This window comes from Peromyscus leucopus, chromosome 16_21, assembly GCF_004664715.2.
Source record: "Peromyscus leucopus breed LL Stock chromosome 16_21, UCI_PerLeu_2.1, whole genome shotgun sequence".
NCBI classification, from domain to species: domain Eukaryota; kingdom Metazoa; phylum Chordata; class Mammalia; order Rodentia; family Cricetidae; genus Peromyscus; species Peromyscus leucopus.
This window is the reverse complement of record NC_051084.1, coordinates 45,706,134-45,718,937: the sequence shown is the minus strand read 5'-3', so window position 1 is coordinate 45,718,937 and position 12,804 is coordinate 45,706,134.

The window sequence follows — 12,804 nt, the reverse complement described above, 5'->3', positions numbered from 1 at the left end:
AGTGTGTATTTAAACGTAGACTCTGTATCCAGGTAAAAATATACAATGTTTTGTCTTTCTTTCTCTTCACTTTACACTCTCTTGCCTCCATGACCCTGTAGATCCCCCCCCCTCACACACACACCACACTCACATCAGTGCATAAGAGGAAACAGTGCTATTTGTCTTTCTGAAGCTGGCTTTATCTTTCTTAGCATGATGATCTCCAATTCTGCCTATTGCTCTGAAAATGACAAATGTCATTCTCCTTTATGGCTGACTAGACTCCATTGTGGATAGCTATCACATTTTCCTCATCCATTCTTATTCTGACAGACATCTGGGCTGGTTCCATATCTTGGTGACTATGAGTAGATCAGTGATTAAAATGGGTCCACAAGTGTCTGTGTGGTCTTCTGACATATTTTTGACACACACCCAGGAACTACAAAGTAGTTCAAGTGGTTTTTGTTTTGTTTTGTTTTTTGTTTTTTGGGTTTTTTTTTTAGTTTTTTGTTTGTTTGTTTGGTTGGTTGGTTGGTTGGTTGGTTGGATTTGTTTGTTTGGTTGTTTGGTTGATTTTTTTTTGAAGAGCATGGCTTTTTTTCATATTGGCTGCACAAATTAACATTCCCACCAGCAATGTATAACTATTCATCTTTCCCCCACAGAGCTACTAGCATTTGCTGTTATTTGGTTTCTTTTCTTACATATATTTATTTTATTTTATGTGTATGTATGTGCAGGACCCTGTAAAGACTAAAAGATGCCTTGGATCCAGTAGAACTGGAGTCAATGCTGGGGCCTGAACCAGGTAGCCTGTAAGAACACATGTTCTTAACTGCTGAGCTATCTCTTCAAGCCTCCATCTGCTTTCTTGATGGCAGCCAATCTGACTAGAGTAAGATGGAACCTTAATGTGACACACAATGTTTTGTCTTTCTTTCCCAAATGACTAAGGGTGCTGAACATTTCAAATATATTTATTTGGCCATCTTATTTTTCTCTTCTGTTAACTTTCTATTCAACTCATTGGCACATTCATTAATGGGATGAACTGAGTTTCTGGTGTTCAATGGTTGGAGTTCTTTATCGATCCTGGGCATTCATCTTCCTGGCGTATACAGCAGGCAATGGGTATTGTTCATTCTGTAGGTAGTCTCTTTGCTACGCTGAGAGGCCTGTGCAGAAACCTTTTGGCTTCATGCAGTCCTACCTGTCTATTCTTACCATCTTTGCCTGTGCTGGAAGATGCTATCCAGACATTGCTGTCTACATTCATGCCTTGGACCATTATCTCTGATGGTCTCCAACAGCAGTTTCAGGGGCCGGTCTGACTGAGTTCAAACACTGAGTAACAGGAAATGCTTCATGGGGACCAATAGCAGTGATGTGTATGACAGGGACAGAGGTGTCCTCAAGGAGAGATCTGTAACTTTACTACTAGAATCTAAGAAGCCCCCCCCCCACCCCACTTCAAGGAATCAAAATTAATTTGTATATTTGTTTCTTTCCTCAGGCATACATTTACCAGGCAACAGAAATGCAAGATTATCATTGTCATCAATAAATAAACACATGCTACATATTAAATGCAGACTAATGGAGAAAAAGGCGAAGAAGGAAAGCATCTCTCCCCGACAGTATCTTTTTCCCTGGAAGGTCAGAGGTGCTGTCACTAACAGTGATTTACCTGGCGTACTGGCTAGTTTTATGTCAGTTTGACACAAGCTAGAGTCATCTGAGAGGAGGGAACCTCAATTAAGAAAATGCCTCCATATGATGATGCTGTAGGCAAGCCTGTAGGGCATTTTCTTAATTAGTAATTGATGGTGGAGGGCCCAGCTCACTGTGAGTGGTGCTAGCTCTGGACTGGTGGTCCTGGGTTCTATAAGAAAGCAGGTTGAGCAAGCCCCGAGGAGTAAGCCATTAAGCACCACCCCTCCATGGCCTCTGTGTCAGCTCCTGACTGCAGATTCCTACCCTGCTTGAGCTCCTGTCCTGACTTCCTTTGATGATGAACAGCAATATGGAAATGTGAGCCAAATGAACCCTTTCCTCTCCAAGCTGCTTTCAGTCATGGCATTTTATCACAGGAATAGCAACCCTAATTAAAAAAAAAAAAACCTGGTAATACTGAACCAGAGTTCTGGCAAGGGAGGGGGAACCATCTACCCTGTTTGTGAAGTTCAGTATTCACTTAGACCTAAGCAACACTCTGCTTTTTCAAAAGAGAGTCTGCTTCACATGGTGACCAAGTCTTTGGTTAGACTATGGGATGCCAGATCTTGAACTGTTTCTTTCACTTGTACCATGGGAACTTCTTAACTGTGCTCATCCCTCTGCTTGCCCTTGACCAGAATTATGCATGCACAGTATAAATCCTTCTGCTTCCTCCTCTTAGGGAAACCTTCATAGCTCATAATTCAGCCAGAGACCACCAGGTCTCCATTGGGCTGTGGTTTCTACAGGAATTATTTTACACCTCAAAAATACCAGCATCACAAAGTTGTTTATTTTTATTAATATAGCTATGAAGACTCATAGATACTTTTGGTCATACTAATATAGATATGCCCCACTAGTACAGAACTGATAGCTGCCCAGCCAAGACCTGTGGTGATATATAGTGTGTCCCCCCCCCCCATATATTGTACACCCTAATAAAGCTTATCTGGAGATCTGTGGGAGCCCGTTTTCAGGTTCCTCATGGCTTTACCCAGCAGGTCCTCATAGAGAGGATGTTTGGACCACGGGCCTGAGTGCAGGTGTCTGAGATGGTCTGCACTTAGCTGTGCTAGAGGGAGGTCTTTTGCTCCACCCTTTGGTGTTTCTCTAAATACCATGGGGCAGAGATAGTCAAGGCTCATTGGAATAGGTTCCAGGCCCCCTTGAGGCTATCCTTTATTTTCTGTTTATCTCCACAATCTAAATCCCTCTATCTAATATTTCCTACTGTTCACACTCAAGAAAACTGGAGAACTGTGGGGTTGGTGGGTAAACGTACCACAGAGATCAGAGGAAAAAGCCAGCCACTACATTAAACATAAAAGTCAGGCAGTGGCAGCACACACCTAGCATTCAGGAGGCAGAGATTCATCCGGATCTCTATGGGTTCAAGGCCATACTGGGAACAGAGCCAGGCGTGGTGGCACTCACCTTTAAATTCCAACACTTGTTAACCATAAAGGTCTGGAGGTCTGTGAAGACAGACAGGAAGTGACAAAGCTGAGCAGAATGAGGAAGTAATGTAGCTGGGTGGAAAGAGGAAGTAAGATGGCAGGACAGAAAGGCATATAGGCACGGGTATACAGGAAGTAGGTCTTTTTGGAGGTTGAGGAGTCAGTAAAGTGAGGTTGGTGGTTGATATTCTATTCCTCTGATCTCCAGATAAGCTGTATTAGGGTGCACAATATATGGAGGGACATAATATATCACCACAGAGACCCACTGTGTTGCTCTGTGTCTTAGCGGGGGCATGACGGTGACCAAAAAGGCAAAACATGGGAATGGTGTACAAATGATTCAAACAGTGAATCAAGGATAGCAGCATGTTGATGCTAGGATCCAGGCAACAGGCCCATGGCTTGCACTAGCTTCACATGGCTGTATAGCAACGTATAACGCACTGAGCATCAAGAACTTACTCACAGTTCTGAAGACTGAGAGTCTAAGTATCCTGCTGATGCTTGTCCTCTGCAGGTGTACGATCTTCTCCTTGCATGGTCTGCCATGTTTGAACCCTGTTTTAGTTGCCAGTTCTTGTAAGGACACCGGTCACATTGGATTGGAGCACACAGTAGTGACTTCATTTAATATCATCTCTTTAACAGCTCTCATCTCTGGATATAATTACATCCTATAGTTCTGAGAATTAGGACCTCAACATTAATTTTAGGAAGGATATAACTCAGCCCTTGACATGGGCCCTCATTTTGAAATGTTTTCAGCTTTATTATACGTTTAAACTTTTCAATAACAAAATGTTGCAGCAATTTTTCTAGATGGTTTGACCTGCTCTGAAAAAATGAAGTTTAATGGTCTTATGAATTTCACACACTTCAGGTCAGACATCAGCCCTGCTCATCCTTCCTCAGAAAAGATAGAGGTGGGGCTGTATCATTCTGTGCTCTGTTTACACCGGCAGCTAGATGATCATCCCACTTGCTGAAGCATCTTCCTGTGTGTGGATGATGAAACTGACAATGTCATCTGCTGCTGTAGCTGGAGGTCACAGTGCCTTAATATATACTGAAAGCTGAACAGTAAGACTCAAGCCACTCTCCAACCTCCAGCACCCCAGACTGGGAAGAAGCCTTCGAAGAGGAACAATGGATGGAGGGGTGGACACATAAGCGATGGGAATCTGTCCACAGTACTCACTAAGGGATCTCTGGGTGGTTGACTCTGTTAGGGATCAGAGGAGACTGGGACATCTTCAGCTTTCTCCCATATGAACAACATGTAAATGAACCCTGAGCAATTCCAAGGAATCAGGTGCAGCAGCTTTTAGCAAAAATCATTTGGGCACAGTTAGGATCCAATTAGTATCTAGAGCAATTTACAAGAAGAAAATTGGCACTTATGAATTAGTACATTGCAGCATCCCATACTGCTATTTTAAGACCATGGAAAATTTAAATTATGGTGAAGAGATGGGATTGGGGGAGAGGGAAGAGTCATCTAAACAGTTTCAGCAGGCTGCCCATGTGACCACTGATCCCCCAACATCTGCACACAGTAGACAGAAAAAGAGCTGCCTAAAATCTGTTCTTAATTCCTCAATAAAGAGAGGGGGAAATGGAATTTTAGAATTTGTTATTCTCGTTTTCCATGTAGCTCATCCCATGAACTAATTACACTGGGCAGATCCCAGATCTGTGACATGGTTTCTGTAGTCTGAGAAATACACAGAAGACACAGGGAGTTGGCACTTGAGTGTTATCCTGGTCATTAGCTTGAAGTGACCTTGAGAAAGCCATGCTTTCTGCTGTGTCTGGCTTTGCTATTAATTGAAGATGACAGTTTAATCTATCTCTCGGGAGAGCTGAGAGGAAAGCAGAACTCGAAATATCCTGATGCTATTGCCTATGACATCCATGACATCGGAGGCAATGAGAGTCGTGTGTTATTGGGACATGCAGGACTTTTTTTTTTTTTTTAAATAAGGGAGGTTGTTCAACAATGAAATATAGCATACTATTGCCAAGGACTTTGGAACTTTGTGGCGTTTACTTGGCACCACATACTGCCATCTGATTTTCTTTATATGAAATACAGAGAAAGCACATGCATGATACTGGGGTCTACAGGGGTCTGTGGTCCTCTCAGACTGCAGAGGTTATACTCAAATGAGACCATTCATCAGAATTTTACACAGGATCACATGTAAACCTATAGCTGCATTTGGAGGACACAAAGGAACAATTCAGTACTTAGAGGAACTCCTGGGTTTGGAGAGACAAGAGAAGGACAGGTAGCTTTAAAAAAAAAAAAACAGGACAAGTACCCAAGAAGCTTTTCTCATCTCATTTCTCATGCTGTGATGAAACACCAGGACAAAATGAAGCTCAGAGAAGAAAAGGGTTAATTTAGCTCCTAGTTCCAGGTTGCAGTCCATCATAGCAGGGACATCGAGGCAGCAGGAACTTAAAGCAGATGGCCACATCACACCCATAGTTTGGAACAGACGGAAATGAATGCACGGATGCTCGCTCAAATCTTCTGCTCAGCTCTCCTTGTCTGATACAACTCAGGAGTCTATGCAGAGACAGTGGTGCCACCTACACACAGGGTTAGGTCTTCCCATACCAATTGGCTTAATTAAGAAAATCCTCTACACACATGCCCAGAGGCCAACCCCATGTAAGCAATCCCTCTTTGAGGTGCTCGTTCCAAGTGATTATAGGTGTGTCCGGTTGACAGTTAATGCTGATGATCACAGGGGCCACCTGAGAGAGGCTGTGACCCAGGCGAGGGTCACAGTCCAACCTGAGGTGGCCATAGAAGAAGGGAATCAGACTAACCTATCCTTGAGCCCCTTTCTTCTCATCTCTTTACTATCCACTGATTTCCATTAACCCAAGTCAGGGAGATGCTAGAGGTCACAGGGCACAGGACCTTGGGATACCATCTGGGTGAGCCAGCCTCCTGGATCAAGAGAGGTGTGGGCAGGGAGAAGGTCTTCAGTTCACACAGGCTTCCAGCAGGTCACTATGTAGTTCCAAGGTAAACTCTGGAGTTGAATGCTAAGCACTAACCCTAGCTCCACTTAGGAGCACTGGGAGCCAAGCCAGCTGCCCTGGTTTGCATTCTACTGCTGTTATAAAACACTGACCAAATCAACTTGGGGAAGGAAAGGGGTTATTTGGCTTCCACTTCTATATCATGGTCCTTTGCTGAGAGAACTCAGGGTGGAAACTCAAGCAGGAAACTGGAAGCAGGAAGTCAAGCCCAGAGTGTGGAGGAATGCTGCTTACTAGCTTGCCCCTCGTGGCTGCTTTTTTACCCAATGCAGGACCACCTGCACAGGGGTGCCACCCGCCCTGGTAGTCTGGACCTTTCAGTATCAATCATTAATCAAGAAAACACACCACAGACATGCCCACAGGCCAGTCTCATGATGGCGATTTCTCAACTGAAGTTTCCTCTTCCCTGATGACCCTAATTTGTGTCAAGCTGATTCAAACAAACAAACAAACAATAACCATCTCCCAAGCTTTCCTGCAGGTTGGCTATAGTACTTGTAGTACTAGTGGCTTTTCTCAGCACACTGAGCCAAATATCTGACAAAAAGATGGAGGAATCATAGTTCAGACAATGCCTTAGTCAACACCTTGGTTTAATGCATTCTGTTCTCTGTAAACATAAGGCAGTCTTTCCTGGCACTTTGCAGACATTTAGTAGATGGCTGAGAGTCCTAAAGCTCAGTGGAGGCCCATCCTCTGTCTAGCTCTCTGCTGTTCAACAGAGAAGCACATGGTCCCCTGGTGAATTCTCAGACCCACCTCATACCGACTGAATCATCGTCTGAATGCATTTGAAAAAGATCAGCAGGTGAATAAGTAGATATTAATATTGTGACATTCTGTGCCACATCATAGTTTATGATTGGAATGACAATGTCTCTGTTGGGGCAAGGCGTATACATAATTGTTTTTAATGATTTTCTATATGAGCTAGTTTCCCGAGAAGCCATATTTCTGGTGGTTTGAATGTGTAGCATGAGAAGAATGTACTAGAAACTAAATTCCTAATGCAAAAATGTGGGAGGTGACCGGGCCATGAAGGCAGAAGGAAGAGATTGATTCCAACATGGATGGAGTGCATTTATTTACCGAAGGCAAGTCTGACCCTGTTTTACTCTGCCTGCACTTCTGCTTTCCACGATAGATAATGCAGCAAGAAGTCCATTGCAGCATAATAACCCATGGCTCTGGGAATTTCCAGCTTCTAGAGGCTCCAGCCAACAAATTCCTGATCCTTATAAATTACATAGTCTCGTGTATTTCACTACAACAGCACACAACAGACTAGACACCATTTTTTAAATGTGGATGACATTAAAGGGGCAAACAAATACAGGCCACCCAATATACTGTGTTCAGCAAACAGAGTAAGTGTGAACTCTTGTTAAGTCCAGGTGGATTTTTACATAGGAAGGAAAGTACCAGCTGCCTGTGCCCATGCTTTGAGGGAGTAAACTGAGAAAATGTAACAACTCCCTGTTCTTAGGCTTCTACTCCAAAAGCAAAATCTTCCCAGCCTGCTCCCAAATTGGCACAAAGATTAGTAAAACGGGAGAGCCGTGAGACAAATGGCCCACCCAAGACAGCTGAGGACCTTATGCCACAAGTGGGCCCTTGAAGATGACTGCTCCAAACGGGGTCTCTGCTGAAAGCCATGGCATAGTCCCCCCTCAGAAACAAAGCTTAGTAAAGGGGTATTTTTATAGTACAGTTTGGGTTTTAATCTGCCTCTAGGCAGTGGATGAGGGAATTTTCTGGGGGTTGTGGAGAGACAAGCCTTCAGTGACTCATGGAGGGTTAGGATGGACCAAGAGGGACATGAGTCAGGCAAAATGGCCTAACACAATGTCCTTTTTAGAGTCCAAAATTAGCATGTGGGTTCTGTTGTGAATTTGTTGTATACCCTTCTGTTTGTAATGATTTTACCTTATCAGATTGTACATCTCACCTCGGCCACCAGCTCATCCATCTTTCTTATTAAATGACCTGGTTCCAGAGATCTATGGCCTGATAAGGTAAAACTAGAAGCCACTAGAGTTTTGTAGAGGAGCTGTAGTCTGTGTCTTTTCCCTGAAAATTGGATTTCTGGTGAAATTTCTATAAGTTGCTGGTTGATGGCCTGGAAGAGGGGAAAGCCTCATGTATCATTAATTGTGCTTGAATTATTTGCTTCTACTATTTATTTGTGTGTGTATGTATTTGGGGAGCACACATGTGCAAGTCAGACAAAAACTTGGGAGCCGGTTCTCTTCTTCTACTGTGTGGATTCCTGGGATAGAACTAAGGTTATCAAGTTTGGCTGGAATTCTTGCTCCACTTCTAGCAAAGGCTTTGACAGGCGTCCTGGTTGAAGGGCTTTTTCCCTCACTGGGTCCCCATGATTATTCCTGTATACTCCAATCCCATGCACAAACAATAGCAAAGGGGCATGAAGAAACAAGATGGGATGACACACCCAATCGGCTAAAGTATGTCCTTCGAAAGGTCAAGATGATGCCACAATACGTTTCCTATAAACATCTTATCTGACTGCCATTTACAAGGCTAGAGTTGGACAATAACTCATTACGTAAATAGAATGAGTGCCATGAGCTGAGCAAATGAGGTTGGCTTCATTGGCAGAAAAGAAAAGGAAAAAAAAAAAAAAAACAGTAAAAGCAGAAAGCTGATTGTTTCAAAGCACTTTATAGGGTTAAAAGTAAAGAGTGCTTTTGTATTGTGCTAATTCAGTTTGGCAGCTCTCCCTTGCTCTCTCCCTCCTCTCTCTCTCTCTCTCTCTCTCTCTCTCTCTCTCTCTCTCTCTCTCTCTCTCTCTCTCTCTCTCTCTCTTGCTCTCTTGCTCTCTTCCTCTCAAAGAAAGCTGATTGGTTTCAGAGTTCAGCTTGATTTTGTGGTTTGTCTGCTCTGTGGGGCCCTGAGGCAGGAGATGCTTCCCCAACCAGGGTCACCCATAGCCTGTTCCCAGCAAAGGCATCTTTGGGCAGCCAGATGCTTCACTCTAACCGCAAGAGCCCCCATAGGATCTGAGCTGGGAGGCTGGAACCCTTTCTAAGAGTCCTTTTCTTTTAGAGAGCAGTGCTTTCCTATGGCCTAAGACTTTACTTCCAAAGAAGCAAGAGCCTTGACATCCTCTAGTGAGCTGCAAGCTGTGTGCTCACTTCCCTGAAGGTCAGCTCCCAACAGACTGCCCTTGGCCCTGCCCTTCTGGGTAGAAGAGCTCTGGCCTTCCAGAATTTCACAGAGTGGATTTTCGTCTTCTTCATTTAACATGGCAGCCCTCCAAACTTTTTTCTGTCAGTTGGCAGCTCATATAAGTTCAGCACTTCCTCTCATGAACCCACTGAAAGCCAAGCCTGCCACGCCTGTGGAGGATGAAATGGGAGATTGCCCGTTTAAATTTCACCAATAGAAATAGAGACAGAGTCAGGAATGGGGTTTCTATTCCCAGAAGAGAATATACATTATTTTAAACTTACTTAGAACCAACTCATTCCAAAATGAATAGACACGTTCTTCTTTATTTTAAAATTCATGCTGTTAATCTAAAAGTTTCCCATTAATTATTTCATTTGTCTTTCTTTCTCCCTTTCTTTCTCCCTTTCTTTCTTTCTTTCTTTCTTTCTTTCTTTCTTTCTTTCTTTCTTTCTTTCTTTCTTTCTTTCTTTCTTTCTTTCTTTCTTGTTGTTTGAAACTACATATTTTTTCTGAATTGGCAAGAGTTGGCCTTTAAGTTATACTAAATATATTTTAGGAACAGATCTTACCTTCATATCAATTTAGTTATTTTCTTTCTCTCTACCAGGGTCAGTTCCTTGATAATCACTGAAATGAATTCACTTAGATTTTCTTATTCTCCTTAGTATTTGCCATTTTCTAACATTCTCCCTATGACTTGCTTTTCCTCTGAATTTTAGTCTATATCCAGTAGTATTCTACAATCATGTAGTCATAGTTACTTTGTTTTAAAGCCTGTGTTATGGTCACTCTTAGAGTCCTTGGGAAATTTGTTCAAGGACTTGCTAGCAAACCAAAATTAGAGGATGTTCAAGTTCCCTAACAGACAATGGCATGAAGTTTACATAAAATCAGCTGCACCCTCCCATATACTTGAAATTAGCTCTAGATGACAGCACCCAATACAATGTAAGTGCCATGCAAATTGTTATAGTGTGTTATTTAATGAATAGAGACAAAAGAAAGATCTGTACATGTTCAGGAGAGATGCAATGTTCTTGCTCTTGTTGCATGTAGGATATTTTCTGTCTGCAATTACTTGAATCCTTAGATAGAGAATCTAGAAATACAGAGGAAAAAAATCATGTTTTGCTCCACCCCATAATGCTTTGGATACAGTGGTGTGACAGTGGTTGCCAATGGACTCCTCACCTATGCACAGGCTACTTGCCTAAATGAGCTCCAGTAACAGCCATCCTCTGGCGATCTCAGACCATGCTCCCCCAAGGAAGTGTGTGTTTCCTACACCTGACCTCTGCCTAGGATATTTGGTGGCCACCTAAGGAAACTCTAAGCCCAACATAATTTCCTTGTCCTCACACCACAGAACTATTGCATTAAAGAGTTTGTGGTTCCTTACTGAATATCCATACATATGATCTTCCCCATACCAAAACTGCAAAAACTATCAAAATGGGTGAATGAAATTTAATGTTCTTTTTCTCTAAAGAGACACTGATAATTGCCCACCTGAACAGACATCAAGAAAACATATATCAAAGTGGAGGCCTTCACTGTCAGGGCTTAGCTTTCCATGGCCCCCATAGCACTCTTTAATTATTTTTATTATTTTAATCTTAGACAATTTCATGCATGTATACAGTGAGTTTGGGACATTTCCTCACACATACTCCATTACCCTTTCTGATTTCCCCCTCTAACCCAACTGACTCTTTTTCTTCCAATCAAACTCTTTCCTACTTTGGTGTGCTTTTGTGTTTATTTTGTTTTTTGTTTTTGTTTTGTTTTGTTTTGTTTTGTTTTTTGTACCCCCTGACATTAATCATGGTTGCTTGCATGAGCATGAGTGAGGAGTGATACACCGGAACATGGGTAACTGATTAGTGGCTACATCACCGAAGAAGATGGTATCCCTTCCTCTAGTATCCATTAGCCAACCATAGTCCCTAAGAGAGAGGTCCAGCCTGATGAGCCCCTCCCCGATGCATGGTAAACTGTGAAGAGCCCAGGCTTGTGCACATATTTTGCAGCTAGCCACAGCTCCTATATGTTCATAAGTGCAATGGCTGTGTCATGTCCAAAAGACACGTTTCATAGCACTCCTACCAAACCTCAGACTCTCACACTCTTTTGCCCTCTCTTTCAAGATGCTTCCTGAGCTTTGGAGGAAGAGGGAATTACATCTGTCCATTAGGGCCACAGTCACTTTTCCATAATTTGATGGACTGTGAATCTCTGCATTAAAGTGCTACCCATTGCATGAAGAAGCTTCCCTGACATAAGCTGAGAGCAGCACCACTCTACAAATATAAATGTTAAGTATTTCAAAGGCAGTTTGACACAGTGTATGTTTGACATAGCAACAGTAGGAGGTTCATTCTGCCCTAAAGTCTATGACCTTTGTAGCTACAGGCTCTTGACTGGGTTTATAGTGCCAGACATGAGTTTCCTACTGTAGAGGGGGATTCAAATCCTACTGGAGAGAAGCTGGGTACCCCTATAATACTCATGCCACTATGGCAACAGTGGACATATCTTGCCAATTAAACAAATTGCAATTTTTTATTTATTATGACCATTAATGACTCTTAATAAGGACAAGGGAAAACCCAGCTATATTTGCCTCTTGTCTATCTAAGATAAAACTTCTACATTTCCAGATGTTAGTATGTCTTTGATCCTAGCACTTGGGAGGCAGAGGCAAGACAATTTCTATGTTCAAGGCCAGCCTGCACTACAGAGTGAGTTCCAGGACAGCCAGAGCTACACACAGACCTACCCTCAATCTTGGCCACACTTTCTAGTGGTAGCCTACATAGAAGGGCATGGAAGAAGAAAGCTTTTGCTCTTGCCTTGCTTGCCCTCACTCCAACTGGCAAGTTCATCTGTGCTGATGCTAAATCATTCACTGCCATTAGAACCTACTTCTTCAGGATGCCAACATAGACTGAAGTCTAACTGAGACATCCAGCCTCATAAACTAAACAACTACTTGATTCTTGGCCTTTTCATTTGGAGACAGCTGTTGTTGAGCTAGATGGACCACACTTGGAAGCCACTCTAATAAATATAGATTCATTCTATAAGTTTGGTTCCTCTATAAAGAACCCCAACCAATACACCAGAAGTGTGGGCTATCCCTATAGCTAGAAAGAGAAGAAACCAGGTTTTCCCTGGAGACTTTGGTGGAAATGCAGCTCAGCCAGATCTTAACCAGGGATCAGGAAGGTCTGTGTTGGCTTTTGACCTCCAGAACTGTAAGGTAGTAACCCTGTGTTTGTTTAGGGCACCAGGTTTGTAGAGATTCATCACAGCAACCACAGCATATCAATGAGTGTCCTTCTTTCCTTTACTGTCCTGGTTCACCTCATGCTGTGTGTCA